Source organism: Rhinoraja longicauda, chromosome 6 (genome assembly GCF_053455715.1).
Source record: "Rhinoraja longicauda isolate Sanriku21f chromosome 6, sRhiLon1.1, whole genome shotgun sequence".
Classification (NCBI taxonomy): Eukaryota; Metazoa; Chordata; class Chondrichthyes; order Rajiformes; family Arhynchobatidae; genus Rhinoraja; species Rhinoraja longicauda.
In genome coordinates, this window is record NC_135958.1 from 59,262,372 (window position 1) to 59,286,491 (window position 24,120).

The 24,120-nt window shown below is 43.1% G+C and overlaps 1 protein-coding gene across 22 annotated transcripts in view; it reads left to right on the plus strand.

Moving 5' to 3' along the window:
- Positions 1–24,120, plus strand: part of rbfox3a (RNA binding fox-1 homolog 3a) — a 1,329,152-nt gene that overhangs the window by 205,505 nt on the left and 1,099,527 nt on the right. For 2 of the 22 annotated variants that reach the window (XM_078401065.1, XM_078401067.1), the window contains exon 2: positions 3,476–3,541. The exons of the other annotated variants lie outside the window; for them this stretch is intronic. The gene's annotated coding sequence lies outside the window, so the exon portion shown is untranslated. The remainder of the gene's footprint in view (positions 1–3,475; positions 3,542–24,120) is intronic. 22 annotated transcript variants of the gene reach the window in all.

Here is a 24,120-nt window from a genome sequence, read left to right on the forward strand (position 1 = left end):
GCAGAGGTTGGTGGATGCCTGGAATCCTCTGCCAGGGTGGTGGTGTAGGCAGATATAATGGTGACATTTAAGTGGTTAATAGATGGGCACATTGATATGCAGGGATAGGGGGGATTTGAATTATTTGCAGGCAGGTAAGAGATGGACTTGGCATCATGTTCGGCACAGACAATGTGGGCCGAAGGGCCTGTTCCTGTGCTGTACTGTTCTAAGTTCTTCATTGATTCTTCTGGTGAAGGAACTGAGTAAATTCTTGAAGTGGAATCTGATGATGAGAATTTAGGAATTTGGTTTGAAGAAGGGTCCCGACCTGAAACGTTGCTTATCAATGTTATCCTGAGATGCTACCTGACCCGCTGAGTTACTCCAGCACTTTGTGTCTTCTTTTGTAAACCAGCATCTGCAGTTCCTTGTTTCTACATGAGAACTTTCCAGTTGAGCTACAATGATTCTTGTCAAAGCATCGGATTTGTCCCCTCTACATTCTTCAATCTGAAAACAATATAGCTCTGATGCCGGTAGATTCATCCTAATTCTTGTTCAAAGAGCACAGGAAAAAAAACAGCACAGGAACAGGCCCTACGGCCCTCTATGTCGGTACTGGACATAATGCCAAGATAAACTAACGTCTCATCTGCCTACACATGATACGCACCCTTCCCAGAAAATCTGATTTTATTAACCAGCAAACCTGGTGTTAGATAGACACAAAATGCTGGCGTAACTCAGCGGGTCGGGCAGCATTTCTGGAGAAAAGGAATGTGACGTTTCGGGTCGAGACCCTTCTTCAGACTGAGAGTCGGGGGAGAGGGAAGCTGGAGATATGAAAAGGAACAAAGAACAGGTGAATGAAAGTTATTGGAAGTTATTGTGTTAGTACAGCAGAGGAGATTGTTTCACTTCATAACCTTGACTTTTGTATTCAAAAGCCTGTTTCGTGTATTTCCTTTGTCATTTTGCGCACTTTAGATAGTTCAGTCATGTATTGACAATTGCAGTCATTTTCCTGCCTACCTTTTGAACTGACTTCTGGGGTGAAACCTTTTATGAGGCTATCAATGACAATTAATGCAAAAATATTACCTCTCTCTGCTTTGAATGTAAATCAAACGCAGGCTTGCAGCTAATCTGTAAGGACAATAGCTTTCCTTTGATGAATGGTGAGAACCTAAATGTAACGGCAAGGACATCTGTCCACTTCATGTCTTAAAAACTCTGTCACCCACCAGCAGAGGGAAGGCAAATAATTCAGTGGTCTAATCAGTGGTAACTTTGTGCATTTGTAAAAGGTTTTGTCCATTTCTGTTGTGGTGAAGAAATGTGACGTTACATGGAAGATTAATGTAAATAAATTATGGAATGGTATTGGGGAAATCGAACGGTCAATATTTGTAAGGCAAAAGGCAGTCTAGTCTGTAGATTCACTCTGGATAGTTTCAGTGTGACTGCTTGTAGTATTGTTTTAGATTGGAATGAAGCTGGGCAAATTGTGAAAAACAAGGTCAGTGCAACAATGATTCTACAAGATAAATCTACTCTCTTCCTGTTGCTTTAAGGGTGGCGCAGCTGGTGGACCTGCTGCCTCTCAGTGCCAGAGACCCAGGTTAAATCGTAATCTCGGCTGCTGCTAGTGTGGAGTTTGCATGTTCTCCCTGTGACCACATGGGTTTCTTCCAAGTGCTCCGGTTTCCTCTCGCATCCCAAAGACTTGCGGGTTTGTGGGTGAATTGACCTCTGTAAATTGCCCCTCGTGTGTAGGGAGTGGATGAGAAAGTGGGATAACGTAGAGCCAGTGTGAATGGGTGACCTCTGGTCGGTGTGGCCTTAGGGCCTGCATCCATGCTGTATCTCTAAACTAAACACAATGCATAAGATAGGCTCAAAATGCTGGAGTAACTCAGCAGGTCAGGCAGCATCTGTGGAGAAAAGGAATAGGTGACGTTTTTGGTTGAGACCCTCCTTTGGTGTAACCCAGTGTCTGCAGTTCCTTAGTAATTGATTTCAATGTAATCCAGAGATTTGAGCAGGTACTAGTATATATCCAGTCTGCTTCTCAACACTCTTCAGATAGGTAATAATTGTAACATAGTTGAAACATATTCATAATTAAACCAAATCATCATTATAAAATATAAACCACTTAATTCTGAATTTCTAACTCAATTTACTACCAGACTTGCTACGTGCTGCACACTGCCATTGTGTCAGTGTTGCACTCTCTGCTCTTCAAGTTGTTATAACTTTGAGCACAGTATTCTCTTCAATAAAGTTATTTCCATCTTAAATTATTTTTTTAAATATCTAATATCAAAGCTGGCAGATGCAACTAGTAATTAAAATCAATAGAATAATTAAAAGATGGATCCCTTGTGTAAACAAAACTAGTGTTCAGGAACAACATTAAGACTATATTAACAAATTAAAGTTTCTGATGGCATTTACACGTATGTATCTATTTAATCTTTTTTTCTGTATTCCCTAAATTGTAAAGCTATGTAATTTGAAAGGAAACCAATTTGTCATCGAGTCATACAGTGTGGAAACAGGCCCTTCGGCCCAACTCATCCGTGCCACCCAAGATGCCCCATCTAAGCTCATCCCATTTGTCTGCATTTGGCCCACATCCATTTAAACTTTCCTATACATGTTCCTCTCCAAATATATTTTAATTGTTGTTGTACCTGCCTCAACTACTTCCTCTGGCAACTGTGGACCACAAAGTGCTGGAGTAACTCAATGGATCAGGGAGCATCTCTGGAGGATGAGGATAGGTGACGTTTCGGTCTGGCATCCTTCAAATTTTGACAGCTTGTTACATATATCCACCACGATTCCGAAAGATTAGTAAACAGTTTGCTTCTCCCCATCTATGACAAAGTAAGAGTTCCATTGTTTGGATGGAGAGGACAGAATCCTGTCTTTCAACAATTATGTCATTATGTCTGAGGAAGGATCCTGACCTGAAACGTTGGCCATCCTTTTTCTCCAGAGATGCTGCCTGACCCGCTGAGTTACTCCAGCACTTTGTGTCTATCTTTGGTATAAGCCAGCAACCGCAGTACTTTGTTTCCTATATGTAGTTATAGGATGGCTGGAACGGAATTCTATTGACCAAGGGGCTGGAAATTCCTACCCATAAATACCCATGCTGTTGAAAATTCTGCATTAAACAAGCCGAGACTTACCTTTGTGTTACGATTTGCTGCTGAATTCTTTATCGATATTGAATTGACAATTTGAAAAGAGTCAGGAAAGTTGCTGAAGCTTATTTAACGGGAGCATGGCAAGTCTTTGTACATTGGAAAATACTGCTCGGTACATAAAAAGTGCATAAACCAGTTCTAATTTAAAACATTTTGTGGGCTCACAGCAGAGTCTTTTTAATTTATCATGCTGTCAAAAGAATGAAGAGCTGCTCCATCTTAATTATGTTACTTTCACAACATTTTTAATCATGTGTAATGTTCCTTTGCAGATGGCTGAGGGCAAAACCCTGTGCATATTTAAAATTAAAACACAACGTGCATTCAGTCAATCCCAGGTTGGTATTTATGAACGACACACCTAGGTAAATGTTAAATTTGGGTTATTTTCTGATACTTTCTTCATCCTTGCATTTGTTATGCTGTTATTTTAACCGCTTATTCGCACGGGTCATGTATGTCGACACAAGGAACTGCAGATGCTGGTTTACAAAAAAAGACACAACGTACTGGAGTAACTCAGCAGGTCAGGCAGCATCTCTGGAGAGTGTGGATAGGCGATGTTTCGGGTCGGGATCCGTTTTCTGTTAAGTCGAGAGTGTTTTATTGTCGTGTGTCCTGAAACGGAACAATGACATTCTCACTTCCAGCAGCACAACAGATATGTAAACATAGTATTCTGTAAAACCCATCGTAAACAACAAGAGAGAGTCACCGTAGTCACTAATTTCATTAGAGTCCACGAATGAAAATGTCCTGGGAACTGCTTGGCCATCTTTGGTCTCTTTGTTACGATTCCCAATAACACTTCATGGACTGAAGGATTCCAGAATGATCCCAGAAATGATTGGGTTAACGTATGATGAGCGTCTGACGGCACTGGATCAGGACTCACTGGAGTTTAGAAGGATGAGGACGATCTCATTGAAACTTGTCGAATAGTGAAAGACCTGGATAGAGTGAATGTGGAGAGAATGTTTCCGCTAGGGGGGAAGAGTCTAGGACCAGAGGGCATAGTCTTAGCATAAAAGGACATACTGTTAGAAAGGTGATGAGCTGGAATTTCCTTAGTCAGAGGGCAGTGAATCTCTGGAATTCATTGCCACAGACAGCTGTGGAGGCCAAGTCAATGGATAATTTTATGACGGAGATTGACTGGTTCTTGATTAGTACGGGTGTCAGGGGTTATGGGGAGAAGGCAGAAGAATGGGGTTGAGAGGTAAAGATAGGTCAGCCATGATTGAATGGTGGAATAGACTTGATGGATCAAATGGCCCAATTCTGATCCTATAACTTATGAACTTATCGTGACTGTTATCCTTTGGTAATATGAAAGGACGAGCAATTCTTGTTTCCGTTCTTTGTTTCAAGAATCAGGAGTTCTGCAGAAATCTGCAAACATGGACTTGTTTCCACCTCCACTCGTGGCGGGTTTGAGCAAGTTTAGTTTAGAGATGCAGCTTGGAAGGTGACCCTTTGGCCCACCGAATCCACACCGACCAACCATCACCCTTACACTCTCGTTCTATCCTACACACTAGGGACAATATACAGAAGCTAATTATCCTGCCAACCCGCACGTCTTTTAAAAGTTGGAAGAAACCAGAGCATCTGGAGAAAACCCACGTGGTCACAGGAAGAACATACAAACTCCTTACAGACAGCACCTGTCGTCGGGATCGAACCTGGGTCACTGGCGCTGTAAGGCAGCACCACTGTGCCGCCCCAAGAGTTCTGCAGAAATCTGTAACGTGGGCTTGTTTCCACCACCATTCGTGGCAGGTACTCTATTTATCATGGCCATCCCTCCAGTTTTCTGCGATGACTATTTGCCTGGAGGCAAGATCGTTTTCTCATTACTTTTATAAACACCTGTTGACACACATGCATATCTACCAGGCATGCCCACAAACAAAACTGTTCAACACTATTCTGTCAAATTGGGAATTAACGATAGCTTAGTGTTTATGCAGTTATTCTGCACCCAACAGGGCAATTAGTCATACATTCTCCAATCCTCCCCCTCTAAAGTACTTTCTAAAGTAGCAAAGTATTGAAAGCCTTTTGTTCCAAAATAAACGTCATTATTTTCGACTTGGCTCCTTTTGCCGAAATGTTAACTATCATCAGTGTTCTGTGGTTAATATCATGACGTTTATTCAACATTATTGAAATGTTTTTTCAGCAGCATGTCCTTGGCCAAAGGCCACGAAGTGGGTAGATCTGCTGGCTCACAGCGCCAGAGTCCTGGGTTTGATCCTGACCTCGGGTACTGCCTGAAGTGTGGAGTTTGCACATTCTCTGTGACCGCATGGATTTTCTCTGGGTGCTCACACATCCCAAAGGCGTGTGGGTTTGTGGGTTAATCGTCCTCTGTAAATTTCCCCTGTTGTACAGGGAGTGGGAAAGTGGAATAACATAGAACTAGTGTGAACAGGTGATCGATGGTCGGTGCGGACTGGGTGGGCCGAGTGGCATATTTCCACGATGTATCTCTAAACTAAACTAAACTTAACGGGTCAAGCAGCATCTGAGGAAGGAATGGACCGGTGATGTTTCAGGTCGGGTCCCTTCTTCAGACTGAAGTGTCCCAACCTCCAAATATCTGGTTAATTGAGGAATATGTCTGGTTAAATCAGTATACATATACTATTGATGATGAGGGCAAGAATGTCGTAATGTAAGCAGATCAGACCCAACAGCAACTGGGAATTGAAATGATAGGTTGGAACACCAGTGAAGTGTCTCTTTTTTGTCGAGGGTTCTATCATTATCACTTTGATTAAAATTCAAATCTGATCTTCAGAATTTCTGAACTAATTCAGTTGATTCTGAAGTCAACCTCCAGGCACATTACTCCACCAAAGGATTGATGTACTCTTTATTTTATTCATTTAGGATCACAGGCAAGGGGAACACAAGATGGATTGGTGCAGAATCTATTAATTTTAAGTAACGTTGATTTCCAAGATTATTAAAAATAAGAAATCTAGACTTTTATGTTTGTTGGATTTTAATAGTGAGTGGGAGATATTAAACTGACCCACTTTAAGATGATCGATTAGCAGGTTAATATTTGTAAAGACAAAACTAAACCCATTAATGTATACTCTGTATGATGTGCAGAGCGGCCAGGATGATTGTTTAATGCATTGCACTTAGCTTTAACAGAACAGTTCTTTATAGGAATAAATTGCAGGAATAAAGTGTATTGCCTTTATTAGGCCCATGCACGTAACTGTACATTTAGCCAGTAGGTAATTTTGTAATGGGCTAAGTGCCAAAATTGTATAGTAACACCGAGAAACAAATGAATCTTGGTCCATTGAAACCACACTTTGGGACTGTACCTGCTCTTATAATACTGGAATTAATAAAGATGAGTAGTCATACTTTCATTTGTCATCTAAAGGAAAAATATTGTTGATACTCAGCAGGCCCAACGGTTTGACTTGTTCCCTTCATACCTTTCATTCAATTGTTCTCATATCTCTAGTTTCCCTCCCCCCAACTCTCAGACTGAAGAAGGGTCTCGACCCGAAATGCCACCTATTCTTTTCTCCAGAGATGCTGAATGACCTGCTGAGTTACTCCACCATTTTGTGTCTATCTTGGGCCCAGCGATGTTTAGTTTAGAGGTACAGCATGGAAACAGGCCCTTCAGCCCACCGAGTCCACACCAACCATCGCTCACCCGTTCACACTAGTTCTCTGTTCTTTCTCATCCACTCCCTACACACAAGGGGCAATTTTGCAGAGGCCAATTAACCGACAAACCCGCATGTCTTTGGGATGTGGAAGGAGACTGGAGCACCCGGAGGAAATCCACACTGTCACGCGGGAGGAATTCAGTGGGTCGGGCAGCATCCGTAGAAGGAATGGCCGGACAATAGGTTTTCATGATTTGTGCACCAGGGTACACTGACATGAGCTGGTTACAGAGTAGTCGTGATGTGGGAGCTGTATCTCTCCAGAGGTATCCCTTTATTTTAGAATGATTATGGGTGAGGTGCAGCAGTGGAAGGCTAATATTTGGTGCCACGAGAATATTGACAGTTGTGTGTGAAGTAAAAGAATAATCATGTTCAGGTTTTGTCACAGGAGATGGATGTAGGAGTTTGCAATGCCATCACCTATTGAACCATTTCATTTGTCCTTGGTTCAGTAACAAACATTAAAGTCTGCCGTGCCTCCAGGGACTCTATCTCTGGTTTGCCGGCTCTGTTATAGTTTATGTTTGATGCTTATTCGATATCCCCTTTAAATAAGAGCCGCTGGAGGACCGGGTCAGAGTCATGTTGAACTTTTGCTCCCTAACACCAGACACTACTTCCATCTCTAAAGTCTGGAGCACCAAGTGGAAATGAATAAAGATTTATGTGAGCAGCAACCGGGGAATTGGGCTGCTTGCCTTGGCTGGTAAACTGTGACCTTTCACGTTAGAGATACAGCGCAGAATCAGGCCCTTTGGCCCACCCTGTACGCGCCGACCAGCGATCCCCGCACACTGACCCTATCCTATGCACGAGGGACATTTTACAGTTTTACCAAAGTCAATTAACCTACCAACCTGTATGGCTTTGTAGTGTGGGAGGAAACCAGAGCATCCGGAGTAAACCCACACAGTTCACGGGGACAATGTGCAAACTCCATACGAACAGCAGCTGTAGTCGGGATCAAACCCGTGTCTCAGGTACTGTAAGGCAGCAACTCTGTCGCTGGCCACTGTGCCAACCCAGACCTGCACACAGAGTCAATGGCTGCGGTCCTGTGCTGAGAAAGATTCCAGCATTTGAGAAAGTGACAGTCATTGGCAGATTTACCTCTGTTTTTAAATAAGTTATTAAAATAAATATTAAAAATAAAAATGTTTAATGAACTTGGGTCTGAGGAGCAAAAAAGAAGACCTATTCTGTATAAGCAAAGAACTGCAGATGCTGGTTAATACACAATGTGCTGGAGTAACTCAGCAGGTCAGGCAGCATTTCTGGCGAACATGGATAGGGTCCGTGAGGGTCTGAAGAAGGGTCTCCACCCGAAATGTCACCTATCTCTGTTCTCCAGAGATGCTGTCTGACCTGCTGAGTTGCTCCAGCACTTTGTGTCCTTTTGTATTGCTATTCTGTGTTCAGAGTACATACGTTAGATCTCGGACATCTCCTGTGACCCCTGGACCATGAGCCCACAGCCGAATGCCAGGCAACCCTCTCCCAGACTATCATGGATCCCAATTACTCTGGTAATCGCCCCTTCTCAGCTCCCAGCCCCCTGCAAGATGGCATCAGCGTAGTGACTGTTTGCGTGCTCGTCTGAGATGAGAATCTCGTGAGGATGAGGGTCAGTCTGAAGAAGGGTCTCGACCCAAAACGTCACCCATTCCTTCTCTCCAGGTATGCTGCCTGTCCCGCTGAGTTACTCCAGCATTTTGTGTCTGTCTTAGGATCTGCCATCTGATACAATCGTTCTACTCTTTTTTTTAATATTAAAAAAATTATTTTCTACCTGCAAATCTAGCTGAGAACTATATTCTCCACTCTGTATCTTTTCCCCTGCTTTATCTATTGTGTTTGATTTTGTATGATTGTATTTGTACAGTATTATCTGCATGGATAACATGCAAAACAAAGCTTTCCAGTGTACCTTTGTACATCTGACAATAATAAACCTAATCCCACCTATCTCCTTACCAAAATCCACAAGCAGAACTGCCCTGGCACACCCATTTATTTCTGCATGCTCCTGCCCCACCATACTCCACTCCAAATACCTAAATTCCATCTGAATGAATGAATGAATGAATAAGTTTATTGGCCAAGTATGTGCATATACAAGGAATGTGTCTCGGTGCTCCGCTCACAAATGACAACACAAACATACAGTTAACAGTTAAGAATAAAGCAGAAACACATCAAAACAATAAGGATACAACATTACGGTCTAAACATGTGGGTAAAAATAAACCAGAGCAAAAAAGAAACTACAGACTTGGTTATTGAGTAGAACTACCACTCGTGGGGAAAAAAAGCTATTTTTATGCCTGGCTGTGGCTGCTTTGACAGTCTGGAGTCGCCTTCCAGAGGGAAGTGCTCCAAAGAGTTTGTGGCCAGGGTGAGAGGGGTCAGAGATGATCTTGCCCGCTCGCTTCCTGGCCCTTGCCGTGTACAGTTCGTCAATGGGGGGAAGGTTGCAGCCAACAACCTTCTCAGCTGTGCGAACGATCTGTTGCAGCCTCCGGATGTCGTGCTTGGTGGCTGAGCCAAACCAGACCATGATGGAGAAGGTGAGGATGGACTCAATGATAGCAGTATAGAATTGGACCATCATTGCCTGTGGCAGATTGTGTTTCCTCAGCTGCCGCAGGAAGTACATCCTCTGTTGGACCTTTTTGACTGCGGAGTCGATGGTGACCCCCCATTTAAGGTCCCTGGAGATGATGGTTCCAAGGAACTTAAATGACTCCACAGATGTGATTGTGGTGATGTTGATGGTGAGTGGGGGGAGGGGAGGGGAAGCTCTTTGAAAGTCTACAATTAGTTCCACTGTCTTAAGAGCATCTTGTTCCCTCTTGTCCGAGAGAGAGAGAGAGAGAGAGAGAGAGGTGTAGAATTGGTCATTTGGCCCATCCAGCCAGCTCTGCCATTTGATCATGGCTGATCTATTTTTTCTCCCCTCAACCTATTTTCCCTACCTTCTCGTAACCTTTGATGCCCTTATTAATCAAGAACCTATCAATCTCTGTTTTTCCCACTTTGACCGTCCCTTCCAACCTACTTCCAAGACACCTTGCACGTCCCTCAACACTTCAATAACGTTCAATCCCTAGATCCCCACTACTTCATCATTACCATGGAAATCTGGAAGGTCTCAGAGTTCCTCGAAAGTCCAAAGAGGGGTCCCGACCCAAAACGTCACTTCCACAGATGCTGCCTGACCCACTGAGTTCCTCCACCACTTTGTTTTGCTTCCTATTCTGGTTTAAGTCTGCTGTGCATGTGCGGCTGATATTTTGTTTAACAATGCTGTCATCCTATTTCTTTAAAATGACAGAGCAACAGTGACTTCCCGGATATAAATGAAGTCGTTATTGTTTATTATGGTATTTATAGAGTACTACCTTTACATACCTGTAGGCAGGAACTGCAGATGTTGATTTATACCGAAGATAGACACAAAGTGCTGGAGAAAAAGGATGAATGATTTTTTGGGTTAGAACCCTTCTTCCAACCCAAAACATCACCCACCCTTTTTTCTCCAGAGATGCTGCCTGAATCACTGAGTTACTGCACCACGTCATGTCTATCTTTACTTCTCTGTTGTACTGCTGCAAGTAAGAATTTTATTGTTCTGTTCCACGATAAAGTGAGAATTAAACAGTCAAATCTAACTTTATGCATATTCTGCTGTACCTTTTTTATCCTTTTCTAAAAAAGTTGGCAATACCAATAATAAAGTATCATGGTATTCATAAATGAGAGGACGCAGTGTATTGTGTCAGTTTAATTAAGGGTAGCATTAGGGTATGATATGAATGAATCACAACAAGTGTGTGTGGGGTAATACAATTTGGGTTACTATTGAAAATGAGCGTTTCTGACGTGCGGAACAGTTTTTTAATGGAAGTTCTTGGGAACAGAACCCTTGCATAATTCATACTTTGAGCCTTTCCCCATCTTCCAGTTTCCCCATGTCTGTCATTTATTCAGGGTTCATTTGGGGTATTTTCATGGTTTAGAGGGCAATGGGCCAAATGCAGGTAAATGGGACCAGCCCGATATGCCAACTTAGTCAGCATGGACAAGGTGGGATGAAGGGCCTGTTTCCATGCTGTGCAGCTCGGGATTGGGATTTCTATTTCTAACTCTATCTTGGGATTTATTGTGCTATTGTATTGACAACTCTCTCTGCTTAATTGAATTTACTTGCTCCCAAAAAAGAACTTGTAGCCTGGTGGACACAATGCTGCTTCCCAGGGGACCTGGTGGTCTGACACAATGGCCTTTTGAGCTTTTTTAAACCTGGACCGTCATGAGCATATCCTGAATGGAAGAAATCATCAGTAACAGCAACAAAAAAAAGGCTTGTCAATGAATCCAGCCATCCCTGGTAATTGGCCCCTGGAGTTTAATTTTATTTTCTCTTGTTTTTCATAAATAAGCACCATCTTTGCAGGCAAACTTAAACTTAAACTGGTGCAACCCTTCCCTTTGCACAGCCATTCGTAACGTCATTAAAATGTTTGAACCTTGACTCTTGGGACGTTTAAGTATTTTGTGCTAAATGTTATAATTTTGGGGTCTGCGTCGGTCACTATTCCCAAATTCAACTTCTGATCACGTCCCCTAGCGAGCTGAGCTGGATGCTGCCTGTAGATTGCACTGGGTAGTGGATGAGGTCGGGGTGGTAATGGGATGAGAGTGAGGAGCATACTGCATAACTCCATACAGGAGCATACTGCCTCCTGTGTAATCTGCTTGCCATCTGCTTATCTATCAGTAGGATGGCCGACTGAAAGAATAGGCAATTTCCAGAGGGGTTGTTAGACCGGTTTGAAGAAGGGAGTGTAATTAGACAATGAAACCACTTTTTTCTGTCATCTGTTGCATTCGAAACCAGTGTAGAGAGGCAGTGGAGGAAGTTGTCCAATTTTCGTGACAAAGGGCTCCACACGATTTGTACTTCCATCACCACATGGGGTTATGGGAAGAAGGCAAGAAAATGGGGTTAGGAGGGAGAGACAGATCAGCCGTGATTAAATGACAGAGTCTTCAGTCTGAAGAAGGGTGTCGACCCGAAACGTCACCCATTCCTTCTCTCCAAGATGCTGCCTGACCTGCTGAGTTACTCCAGCATTTTGTGATACCTTCGATTTGTACCGGCATCTGCAGTTATTTTCCTACACATTAAATGGCAGAGTAGACTTGATGGGCCAAATGGCCTAATTCTGCTCCTATCACTTCTGACCTTATGACCACTGTGCTAAAAGTTAGATAGCTCGGTTTAAGGTTAGACCTGGTTTTCTTATTGTCACCTATACTGAGGTAAGAGGCAAGAGTAGACACGAAATGCTGGAGTAACTCAGCGCCTCACGCAGCATCTCTGGAGAAAAGGTATAGGTGACAGTTCGGGTCGAGACCCCTTGGGGTTTAATTGACACGTGTACGGAAAGGGAACAATGAAATTCTTACCTGCAGCAGCACAACGGGTTTGTAAACACAGTACTTGATATGTAACGTAATAAAATTGTTCAATAATAAAAAATAAGGTGCAAAACAGGTCCGAAGTACCTAGTTGCAACCAAGCCGATTTCTAGTTTGTAGGTACAGAAAAAAAGCTTTGTTTTGCATGCTGCGGAATTAGATAATACCATACATAAATACAATCAAGTCAGATTCAAGTACAATAGGTAGAACAAAGGGGTATATACAGTGCAGAATATCGTTCTCAGCATTGCAGTGCATCAGTTCCAGAGACAACATCCAATGTCCTCAATTGGGTAGAGATGAATCAGTGTGCAGCATGATTAGATATTTGATCGAGGAGAGATATCCTTCTAAAAATGGCGAGGGGTCTAAACCTGTTTCACCTTTCACCCCACCTGCGCCTGCATCCAACAACTTAATTCTCCGACATTTCCGTCGCCTCCAAAATGATCCCACCACCCAGTCACATTTTTCCAGCTCCACCCCTTTCTGCCTTCTGCATCCACAATTCATCCCTTCCCACCCAAACCACCCCCTCCCCAGGTACTTTCCCCTGCAACTGCAGGAGCTGTAACCACTTGTCCCTATACCTCCTCCTTCTCCCCCTTGCAGGGACCGCAATAGTCCTCCTAGGTGAGACAAAGGTGCACCTCATCTACTGTGTCCGGTGCACCCAATGTGGGCTCCTGTACCTTGGCGAGTCGAAGCATAGACTTGGCGACCATTTATTTGAAAGCTTGCGCTCAGTCCGCCAGGGCCTGCTGGATCTCCCGGTTGTTAATCATTTTAACTCCCCTTCCCATTCCCACACTGACCTTTCTGTCCTGGGCTGACTCCATTGCCCGAGTGAGGCCACATGCTCCACTTGACACCTCGGTACATGTGACAATAGTAAACCTAACCCGAAGGTAGTGTATTTCCCCCCCAGTAATATTCTTGTACAGCATAATGCAGGGTAATTGCAAAGTGTCCGTTTCATCACTTTACTGTGGAGATCTGAGTTACTGTGGAGACTGTTTTTTATTTAATAGGATAGATTTTGCTGTCTCTGAACAAGCTGGTTGACTGAGCAGTTTAAAAGCTTTCCCCTGAATCTGGCTCACCGCAAGTCACTGATTAGTTTTCTCTATATGAATAACGCTTTTTATTTTGTTGATTTTTTTTGTTGTGCTCGCAGCACCTGGATTTAAATAATACCAAACCAATTAAAAGCATTTTGTTCCCTGTTGTCAGATGGCTTGCAATTTATTCAAATGTATTAATTTAACCTGCTGCATATTGCAATTTTTATTTGAATCATTGCTAATTGTAGCTGAGTTGCTGCAAAGAACCAGTCCCCTCACACAGTACCCATGAGGTTTTTATGCCCCACAAGTCCCATCTTCGTCGGCTCGGTCAGTGTACCTTTCTGTATCACTATTATTCACCTGCTTATCAAGTCAAGAGTGATTAATTATCGCATGTACTTGCAATGGAAGAATGGAATTCTGACTTACTGCAGCTTTGCAGGCCCATTAACACAATAGCACAGAAGTAATCAAAAATATAATAAAATTAATACTCAGTAATACTTGAATTTCTTTAGTCAGAGGGTGGTGAATCGGTGGAATTCATTGGCAAAGACGACTGTGGAGGCCAAGTCAATAGACATTTTTAAGACGGAGATTGATAGATTCTTGATTAGTCAGGACGTCAAGGGTTAAGGGGAGAAGGCGGAGTAGACTTGATGGGCCAAATGGCCTTATTCTGCTCCACGAACCAATGAACTTGGTAACCAAATTTTGTAGTGCAGCCTAAACGAAGCCCAGATGAGACCATTGTTGCTGAGGTAGTATTTCATGTGTTCACGAGTCTGATGGATGCTGGGAAGAAGCTGTTCTTGAAGCTGGAGGTCACGGTTTTCAAACCCCTGCACACCTCCCCGATGGTAGAACTAAGATGAGAGCGTGGCTAGGGTGGTGTGGGTCTTTGATATTGACTGTGTTTTTGAGACAGTGCCTCTCTTTAATGGTGAAGAGGTCAGTAGCTGTGATGGACTGGGCAGTGTATACCACTCTCTGCAGTCTCCTTTTGTTCCTGGTCATCTGAGTTATGGAACCTGGCCATCAAGCAACCATTCGGTATGCTTGCTACCTTACACCCCTTTCCCAAGTTTCTCCTTGTGAATGCTTCTATGTTAGTAAACTCAGCTACTGTTGGAGACAGCAAGTTCCAAGGTTAAACCACCTCCTGGGTAAATCCATTCAGAGTCAAACAGAGTGGAAACAGGCTCTAAGGCCTAACTTGCCCACGTTGACCAACATGCCCCATTGACACCAGTCCCATCTGCCTGCATTTGGGCCTATATCCTTTTAAACCTATCCTATCCATGTACCTGTCCAAATGTCTCTTAAACATTGTGATAGCACCTGCCTCAACTACCTCCTGGCAGCTCTTTCTGGAAACCCATCACCCTTTGTGTTGAAGGTGTGATGTTAACAGTGTAACACCCTGTGTGTTAAATAAAGTTGTCCCTCCGGTTCCTATTAAATCTTTCCCCCCTCACCTTTGAAACTATTCCCTCTGGTTCTTGATTCCCCTACTCTGGGTAAAAGTCTAGCGTTTACGCTATCTAATCCCCTCATGATCTTGTACGCTTCTATAAGATCACCCCTCATCCTTCTGCGCTCCAACCGAAGGTTTACGAGTCGTTGCCACGACTCCAGGGCCTGAGCTTCAGGGGGTGGTTGAGCAGGCTAGGACTATTCATCGGAGCACAGGAGGATGAGTGGTGATCTTACAGCGGTGTACAAAATCATGAGAGGAATAGATCTGGTAAATGCACATAGTCTCTTGCCTAGAGTAGGGGAATCGAGAACCTGTGGACAGAGGTTTAAGGTGAGGGAGGGAGAGATTTAATAGGGAACCTGAGGAGTACAAAGCGAATTTACAGAAAACTCTGCTTTAAGTGTCGAATAGGTCAGGAGTACACATTATTGGCAACAATGCTGAATACAAGATTCAACCATTGGTGGTGGGTGTATGGAATGTGCTGAGGCAGGTACAATTGCAACGTTTAAAAAACATTTAGACATGTACAAGGATAGGAATAGTTTAGAGGGATATGGGCCAAGTTGATTTGTGCAGATAGGACATTAGTGTCGAATGACCTGCTTCCATGCTGTACAACTCTATGACTAATACGTCAAAAGCTCTTGAGCTGTGTTTGTGGTGGTGGGTTGGGGCGAATTAAGAATATTGATCAATTTTTTAAACAATCAGGATATTTGTGGGGATTTTGTGCTTTGTTATTGTCATCTTCACCAGATGGTGAAAGATTTGCGGAATTGCAGTTGCACACACAACATTTGAGCTTCCAAATCCCAACCAAAGTGAAAATGTGTGTTTAATCTGCAATTTGAGAGGGAGGAGGTAAAATCAGAAGTGTCAGTATTGCAGTTGAGATGAGGAAAAACTTTTCACGCAGAAAGTTGTGAATTTGTGGAATTCTCTGCCTCAGAAGGCAATGGAGGCCGATTCACTGGATGCATTCAAAAGAAAGTTGGATAGAGTTCTTAGGGCTAGCGGAATCAAGGGGTATGGGGAGAAGGCAGGTAAGGGGTGCTGATTTTGGATGATTAGCCCTGATCACATTGAATGGCAGTGCTGGCTCGAAAGGCCGAATGGCCTACTCATGCACCTATTGTCTATATATCTAAATTGTACCTGCCAAAGGACTGTTTGGTCATGGGTAGAAAATTGGGATTCTGCACATTATAATAAATCTAGTTTAATGATATCATAATCCCTGACTAAAGGACAATTGAGTAAAGAAAAGTCTGATATCACATGCCTAAGATTCTTTTGACTGGGCTGGGGCACAGGGCTGGGGCACAGAGCTAGTGAGTTGCTTACTGGCTGAGTAGTTAGAAAGCTGGACTAATAATCCAGGATACATTTTTGACACTGCCTCGGTCCATCACAGGTACTGACCTCCCCACCATCTAACGAATACCAAGGGAGACCTCAGAGATACAGCATGGAAACAGACACTTCGTCCCACTGAGTCCACGCCTACACTAGCATTATCCTATACATTAGAGATAATTTACAATTTTACCAAAGCCAATTACCCAACAAACAAGCACGCCTTTGGAGTGTGGGAGGAAACCCATGCGGTCGCAGGGAGAACGTACAAAGTCTGTACAGACAGCACCCGTAGTCAGATCCAACACGGGTCTCTGGCGCTGTAAGGCAGCAACTCTACCGCTGCACCACTGTGCCGCCTCTCAAAAAGGCAGTCAGCATCATCAAAGACCTACTGTACACCATCTTGGCTACACTCTCATCACTGCTACCATCGGGATGAAGGTACAGGAGCCTTATAACCATGACTACCAGGTTCCAGAACAGCTTCTTCCCAACAACCATCAGGCTCTTGAATACTGCACAACACTAACCTCAGCAACTGTGATCGTCTATGGACTTTGGTTTTACACTATTATTGGCTGGTCACCAAGTGGCACTAATTTATTAATTTATTATATACTATCTGTGTGTTATTGCGTTAACTGCTGCCAGTAAGAATTTTATTGTTCGGGTGTCGGTACCTATGATAATTAAGCACTGTCTCTGTCGATGCTTGACTCTTAAAATGATCAACGTAAGGTTATTGTGGGTTTTGATGGTGAATACCAATTCACCAAATATCCTCTGTGCAGACAAAGTTTCCTGAAAAGATATTTTGACTAACAAAGGAAGTGGAGACCGTGAATAGTCTTACAACAGGAGCACACTGAGCACAGTGCAATATTCACAATAAGCCCACAAAACATAATCGCATTTTAAGAGTCTGAAATTGTCCGCTACAGACACAGTGGCTGTATTTTATTCACAATCTGGTCTCCAAGACAAGCAATAGTTTCCAGTATAGTGTACTGTCAAGTGTTTTAGAACAAATTTATTTATGGATACATCTTTTTTGTGCACAGGCAGAGTTTATATTTATTAGGTGTGGTGTGAATAATAATGCATGATCTCGCTTTGATCATATCAGTGGCAAGAGTATTTAATTGTCATCTGCACTGGCAACAGAAGTGAAATTCGTACTTGCTGAGGCTTTGCAAAGCCACTAATGCAATAGCATAGCAAATGCATATACAATAATCAGCAACCGAAGGCAACCTGGTCATAATAGTGCAAAACAAGCCTACAGTGGATCACCATAGCTGAGGTTAGTGTTATGCAGAACATGAACTCGATGGTTGCTGGGAAGAAGCTTTAGTTTACTTTCGAGATTTAGCTTGGAGACAGGCATTTCGGCCCACCGAGCCCACATCGACCAGCGATTAGCCCCATGCTCTAGGACTATACTGCACACAAGGTACAATATCCAGAAGTCAATAAACCTACAAACCTGCACGTCTTTGGAATATGGGCAGAAACGGGAGCACCTGGAGAAAACCCCTGCGGTCATGGAGAACATTCAAACTCCATACAGACAGCACTCGTAATCAGGATCGAACCCGGGTCTCTGGCGTTGTAAGGCAGCAATTCTACCAGTACGCCACTGTGCCGCCCTGTTCTTGAACCTGGTGGTCACGTTTTTCAGACTCCTGTACCACCTTCCTGATGGCAGAAGCGAAATAAGAGCATAGCCAGGGTGGTGTGGGTCCTTGATGATGCTGGCTGCCTTTTCGAGGCAGCACCTCCTGTAGTTCGATGATGGGGAGGTCAGTACCAATGATGGACCGGACAGTGTCTACTTGTGTAAACAAAGCACAATGGGAAACTGCATTGTTTCACGTGATGCAAATTTAACATTTTAAGAGATTTTAATTTCTGATGTGGAGCACAAAGCATTGAAAACATAATATTAACTACTTAGTATCAGCAAAAGTTTCTACCTAATCTTCCCTTTAATCAGTTTAACGATAATACTGATTTACTCTTGGGATTTTGTTCACGATTATTCCGTCATTTTATCCAAATCCCAGGTTATCCTTGCCTATGCAACTAATCTCCTGAATCGTTCCCCAATTTTCCCATCTCAATGCCTTCCTTTCAAAATACATTTTCAAACTGTTGAATTCTTTTGACCAAAGCCCATTAGATTTCTTATAACAAATCATGAACACATCATTTGGCAAAATCTGAATCGGTTTGGGCTGTGTCGATGGAAACTTGCAGCTATTTCTTGGTCCACCTGCTGTTTTGACACTTGGTTCCTGATGTTTAGACTAGTGAAACAAGACCTGTTGTTCTTGCTGTCAAGAAAAGGTTGACCCTATTTTTTCTCTGTCAGATCTGTTGCTGTGTGAAATTGTTCTGTAGAAGCTTGTGTTTAAAACTAAATGCCTGCATTGTTTTAGTCTTTCTAAAGTGGCTAGGATGGCACAGTGTTGAGAGGTAGAGTTGCTGCCTAACAGCGCCAGAGACCCAGGTTCAATCCTGACTACGGGTGCTGTCTGCACGGAGTTTGTATATTCTCCTGTGACCGTGTGGGTTTTCTCCGAGGGCTCAGGTTTCCTCCCACACTCCAAGGGTGTACAGCTTATTAGGTTAATTAGCTTCTGTAAATTGCCCCTAGTATGTAGGATAGTGCTAGTGTACGGCACAGGTCGGCACGGACTCAGTGGGCTGAAGGGCCTCTTTCCGCGCGGTACTCCAAAGCCCAAGCTGATTTTTTTTGTCTCCACTGAGATATACTTGAAAATTGGTTGCCATTTACAACATGGCTGTAAAGATACTGCCTTGTTCCCATGGCCCCATGCAAAATAATGAACATATCTAACTTATGCAAAGCTAGAGGAACTCAACAGGTCAGGCAGCATCTGCAGAGGGAATGGATAAGTACTGTTTCGAGTTGGGCCCATTTAGTTCAGAGATACAGTGTGGAAACAGGCCCTTTGGCCCACCAGTACATGAGCACTATCCAACACTGGGGACAATTTGCAATCTTTACTGAAGACAAACCTGTATGCCTTTGAAGTGTGGGAGGAAACGAGAGCGCCTGGTGACAACCCAGGTGGTCATGAGATGAATGTACAAACTTCATACAGGCAGCACCTGTAATCAGGATTGAACCCGGGTCTCTGGCACTGTAAGGCAGCAACTCTACCGCTGTGCCATCGTGCCACCTCTTGTTTAGATTAACCATAGTAGGGGAGCGAAACCTGTAACAGAGATGGGGGCAGGACAGAGTGGGATGGGGTGCTGTGTGTTAAATCCGGTTTCTTCATGATCTTGCATTCTATTCTAATTTGCAAAGGTTTACGTGTTTTATTGCCATGTATACCGAGGTACAGTGGAAAGCTTTGTTCTGCATGCTGTCCAATCAGATCAGACAATACGATGTATAAATACAATCAAGTTAAACCTAAGTACAATAGGTTGAGCAAAGGGGAAAATTCAGAGATCAGAATATAGATCCCTGCATCGTCATGCATCAGTTCCATAGGTCGGGCGATCGTTTCATTGGCATCTTATTCCCCGGGATTTAAACAAAAACTCAATTAAAATTTCACTGACGGCTGAGATGGGATGAGAACACATGTCTGTGGAACATAATTCCACACCTCTGGGTTACAACATCCCCAGCATGACCGCGATTACCATAAACCCTGTGGTTTTGCAGGTTTTGCATAATTGGATCATTTGTCATTGCCTTGGAAGCTGATCAAGTTTGTACAGGGACTGGCACTGTGATCTAAATAAAAGATTATCATATGGTCCTCCAGCAAGATGGTGTATATTGCCCTTTTATTTATTTCCCCTGAACTTGCTCTATCTATTTTTAGTTCATGACCTTTCCCAGGCTGTGCCCACTCTGACTCCATGATTTTGCTTAAATCACTCATCCCTTTCAATCTCTTAAATTCTGTCCCTGCATCCATCTTCTAACTTGTCACGTTGCTGCAGAATCCACATCCCAGTTCATTTCACTCCTTGGTTTGGAGATAGCCCATAGGCTCTTCGGCTGAATGAGGCCATGATGACCAATTGTCACCCCGTATGCTAACACTACCCCACACTCTAGGACAATTTACAATTTTAACGAAGCCAATTACCCTACAAACCTGTAAGTCTTTGGAGTGAGGGAGGAAACCGGAGCACTCGGAAAAAACATACGCAGACACAGGGAGAACGTACAAACTCCGTACAGACAGCACACTTAGGATCAAACCCGGGTCTCTGGCGCTGTAAGGCAGCAACTCTACTGCTGCGTCACTGTGCCGCCCCACATTAGTTCTATGTTATCCTACTTTCACATCCTCTCCCTACACCCCGAGGCAAATTACAGTGGCCAATTAGCCTACATACCTGTATGTCTTTGGGATGTGGGAGGAAACCGGAGCACCTGAAGTAAACCCGTAGGGAGAACTTACAAACTCCATTAGACATCGCCTGTGGTCAGGATTGTGCCCGAGTCTTTGACGCTGTGAGACAGCGGCTCTACCAGCTGCACCATACCAGGTGCCATATCACTGCGGCATCAATCTTCTCCTTCAGTGGGTTTTAATAAAACATTGTCGTCGAATTTGTGGAAAATATAGACACTAATGACGCTAATATTTGGAGTGTGTGTACAGTGTTTCCTGATCTAAACAAATGAATGTTCTGAAGTAAAATCAAAGATCATTGACCAGAAATTGACCAGAAACCAGAGACCGCACCTGGAGTACTGTGTGCAGTTTTGGTCTCCAAATTTGAGGAAGGATATTCTTGCTATTGAGGGCGTACAGCGTAGGTTCACTAGGTTAATTCCCGGAATGGCGGGACTTTCATATGTTGAAAGACTGGAGCGACTAGGCGTGTATACACTGGAATTTAGAAGGATGAGAGGAGATCTTATCGAAACGTATAAGATTATTAAGGGGTTGGACACGTTAGAGGCAGGAAACATGTTCCCAATGTTGGAGGAGTCCAGAACAAGGGGCCACAGTTTAAGAATAAGGGGTAGGCCATTTAGAACTGAGATGAGGAAAAACTTTTTCAGTCAGAGAATGGTGAATCTGTGGAATTCTCTGCCTCAGAAGGCAGTGGAGGCCAATTCTCTGAATTCATTCAAGAGAGAGCTGGATAGAACTCTTAAGGATAGCGGAGTCAGGGGGTATGGGGAGAAGGCAGGAATGGGGTACTGATTGAGAATGATCAGCAATGATCACATTGAATGGCGGTGCTGGCTCGAAGGGCTGAATGGCCTCCTCCTGCACCTATTGTCTATTGTCTATTGTCTATTTACTCCCTTTCCTGCTGTGTCTTTCCAGCAATTTCTTTTTTTTTTAAATCGTTGATGAATTTAAATCCAGAAGAAAAATCTTGGTCCAACCTCGTGTTCCTGAGACTGTGATCTTGAAGCAAAGATGCATCGTTTATTAGAGTTGGCTCTTTTGGGACATAGTACATTTTGAAATTCTGTCATTTTGAAGACCGCTGATCAAAATATGCCATATATTCCATTGAATAAAAGGACAGTTTTGCTTATCAATGGAACATTCCTGATAGTGCTTTATCGTGTCTTTGTTCCGTTAATAGCCTCCATGACAAAATGTCTGTATCCCTTGGTTCTTCATTCTTTATGTTAAAATTAATCTTCACACTTTAGGCTTTTAGACATTAGAGATGCAGCACGGAAACAGGCCCTTAAGCTCACCGAGTCCACGTGACCAGCGATCACCCCGTACCCTAGTACTATAACCTAGGGACAATTTACCAAAACCAATTAACCTACAAACCTGTATGGCTTTGGAGTGTAGGAGGAAGCCGAAGTACCTGGAGAAAACCCAGGTGGTCACAGGGAGAACGTACAAACTCTGTACAGACAGCACTCGTAGTCAAGATCGAAGCACGGTCTCTGGTGCTGAGGCAGCAACTCTACCGCTGCACCATTGTACTGTCTTTACTTTCACATTATTGCCCCAAATCTCAACCTCTATTCCTTCCCGATGGTTCATTTTCAGAATCTTTATCACAAAAATAGATGGGATTATTGAACAATTAACCCTTATTTTCATCAATTCGTATTTCTTGATAAACAGACTGGCCTGAAAACACTGTCGAGAAGACTGAGCTTTGCCTCTTTTTTTTGCTCTGAATGGATCAAAAATATTAATTTGTGTAAATAAAAGTTGTTTGATCTCATCAATTTCTTTCTCCAAAGAATAGAGTTGTAGACGTTCAGCACATAAATAGGAACTTCAACCCAACTTTGCCAAGATGCCCCATGCACTCTAGTCCCACCTGCCCATGTTTGGCTCTTATCCATCTAAACCTTTCCTATTCATGAACTTGTTCAAGCGTTTTTTCAAATATTGTTATAGTACCTGCCTCAACGACCTCCTCTGTCATCTCGTTCCATATACCAACCACCCTCTATGTGAAATAAATCTCAAGAAGAAAGTTTGAAATCTGAGGCAATATTGCAACAAGGCTATCACTTAGTCACCTGAGTTTGTTCTTTAACATCAAAACTGTTTTTCACATTGGCTGAGAAAGCATGAGACATGGCTTCAGTCAGATGAAACCCATGTCACCATCTATGTATCATCTTTGCTCAATTTAGACCACAAATTTCATCTCTCGCTCATCAATAAGATTGTCTTTCAGGCTATTCAATTGACATCTATCTTCCGCTGTAGAGTGCGGCCTGGATGTATAAAAACATAAGTAGAAGGAGACTTTTAGGACAGACAGCTGTGTAAATGATTAAAGCTATCAAGTGCCTCTCTGCTCATTTTTTGACTAATGGATAATGATTTTTCTGACATTTTTAAAGCAAGCTGCATAAGTGGGCCTCAAAATCTGTATAATATGACTCTGATCTACCGAATTCCAGATATAAATATCGTTCCTCTGTTTCTATGAAAAGATTTTGAAGAATTGCATATTATGCCAAGATTTCCAAATACTGATTAGCTCAGTTATTTCTGAAGTGGAGGTGCTCAAAATTGTCGACTCTTTGAGGAGGCCATTAATGATTTGTAAAACCTTTTCTGCTCTTGTGCTTATTTTTCAATGGAGATTGACTTTCAGAAGTGAAACTTCTTTCTTGGGCATAAGAACACTTTAACCGAGGAAACAGCTTGGGAATTATCTGCTGAATGAACAAAGATTAGAAATAAAGAACTGCAGATGCTGGTTAATGCACAAAAGGACTCAGTGCTGGAGTAACTCGGCGGGTCAGGCAACATCTCTGCAGAACATGGATAAGTGACTTCTCAGGTGGAGACCCTTCTCCAGACCCTGAAGCGTCACCTATCCATGTTCTCCAGAGATGCTGCCTGACCAGTTATTTGTCATAATTAACATGAACAAATATTACTTTGTTTATCCAGGATTATTATTTGGGATGGGGATGGGGGTGGGGTGGGGGATAAGAATAGCATGAAACAGAATTCCTGAAAGGTTATCATGTTGGTTTTGTGGCAGGTATAGCATGTGAGGCCGAATAATTATTTATGTGCACGGATACTGTTGAGCTTGTTTGTAGTGGCCTTTTAGATATTTAAATTTCACGATATTTCAACATCAAATTTGTTCTGAGGAAAGTGTTGGAGTAACTCAGTGGGTCAGGCGGCAGCCCCAGAGAACATTGATAGGTAACCTTTCAGGTGGGGATCCTTCTTCAGACTGATTCAGTCTGAAGGGTAGCACAAGGGCGCAGCGGTAAAGTTGCTTCCTTACAGCGCCAGTGACCCGGGTTGCAACCTGACTACGGGTGCTGTCTGTATGGAGTT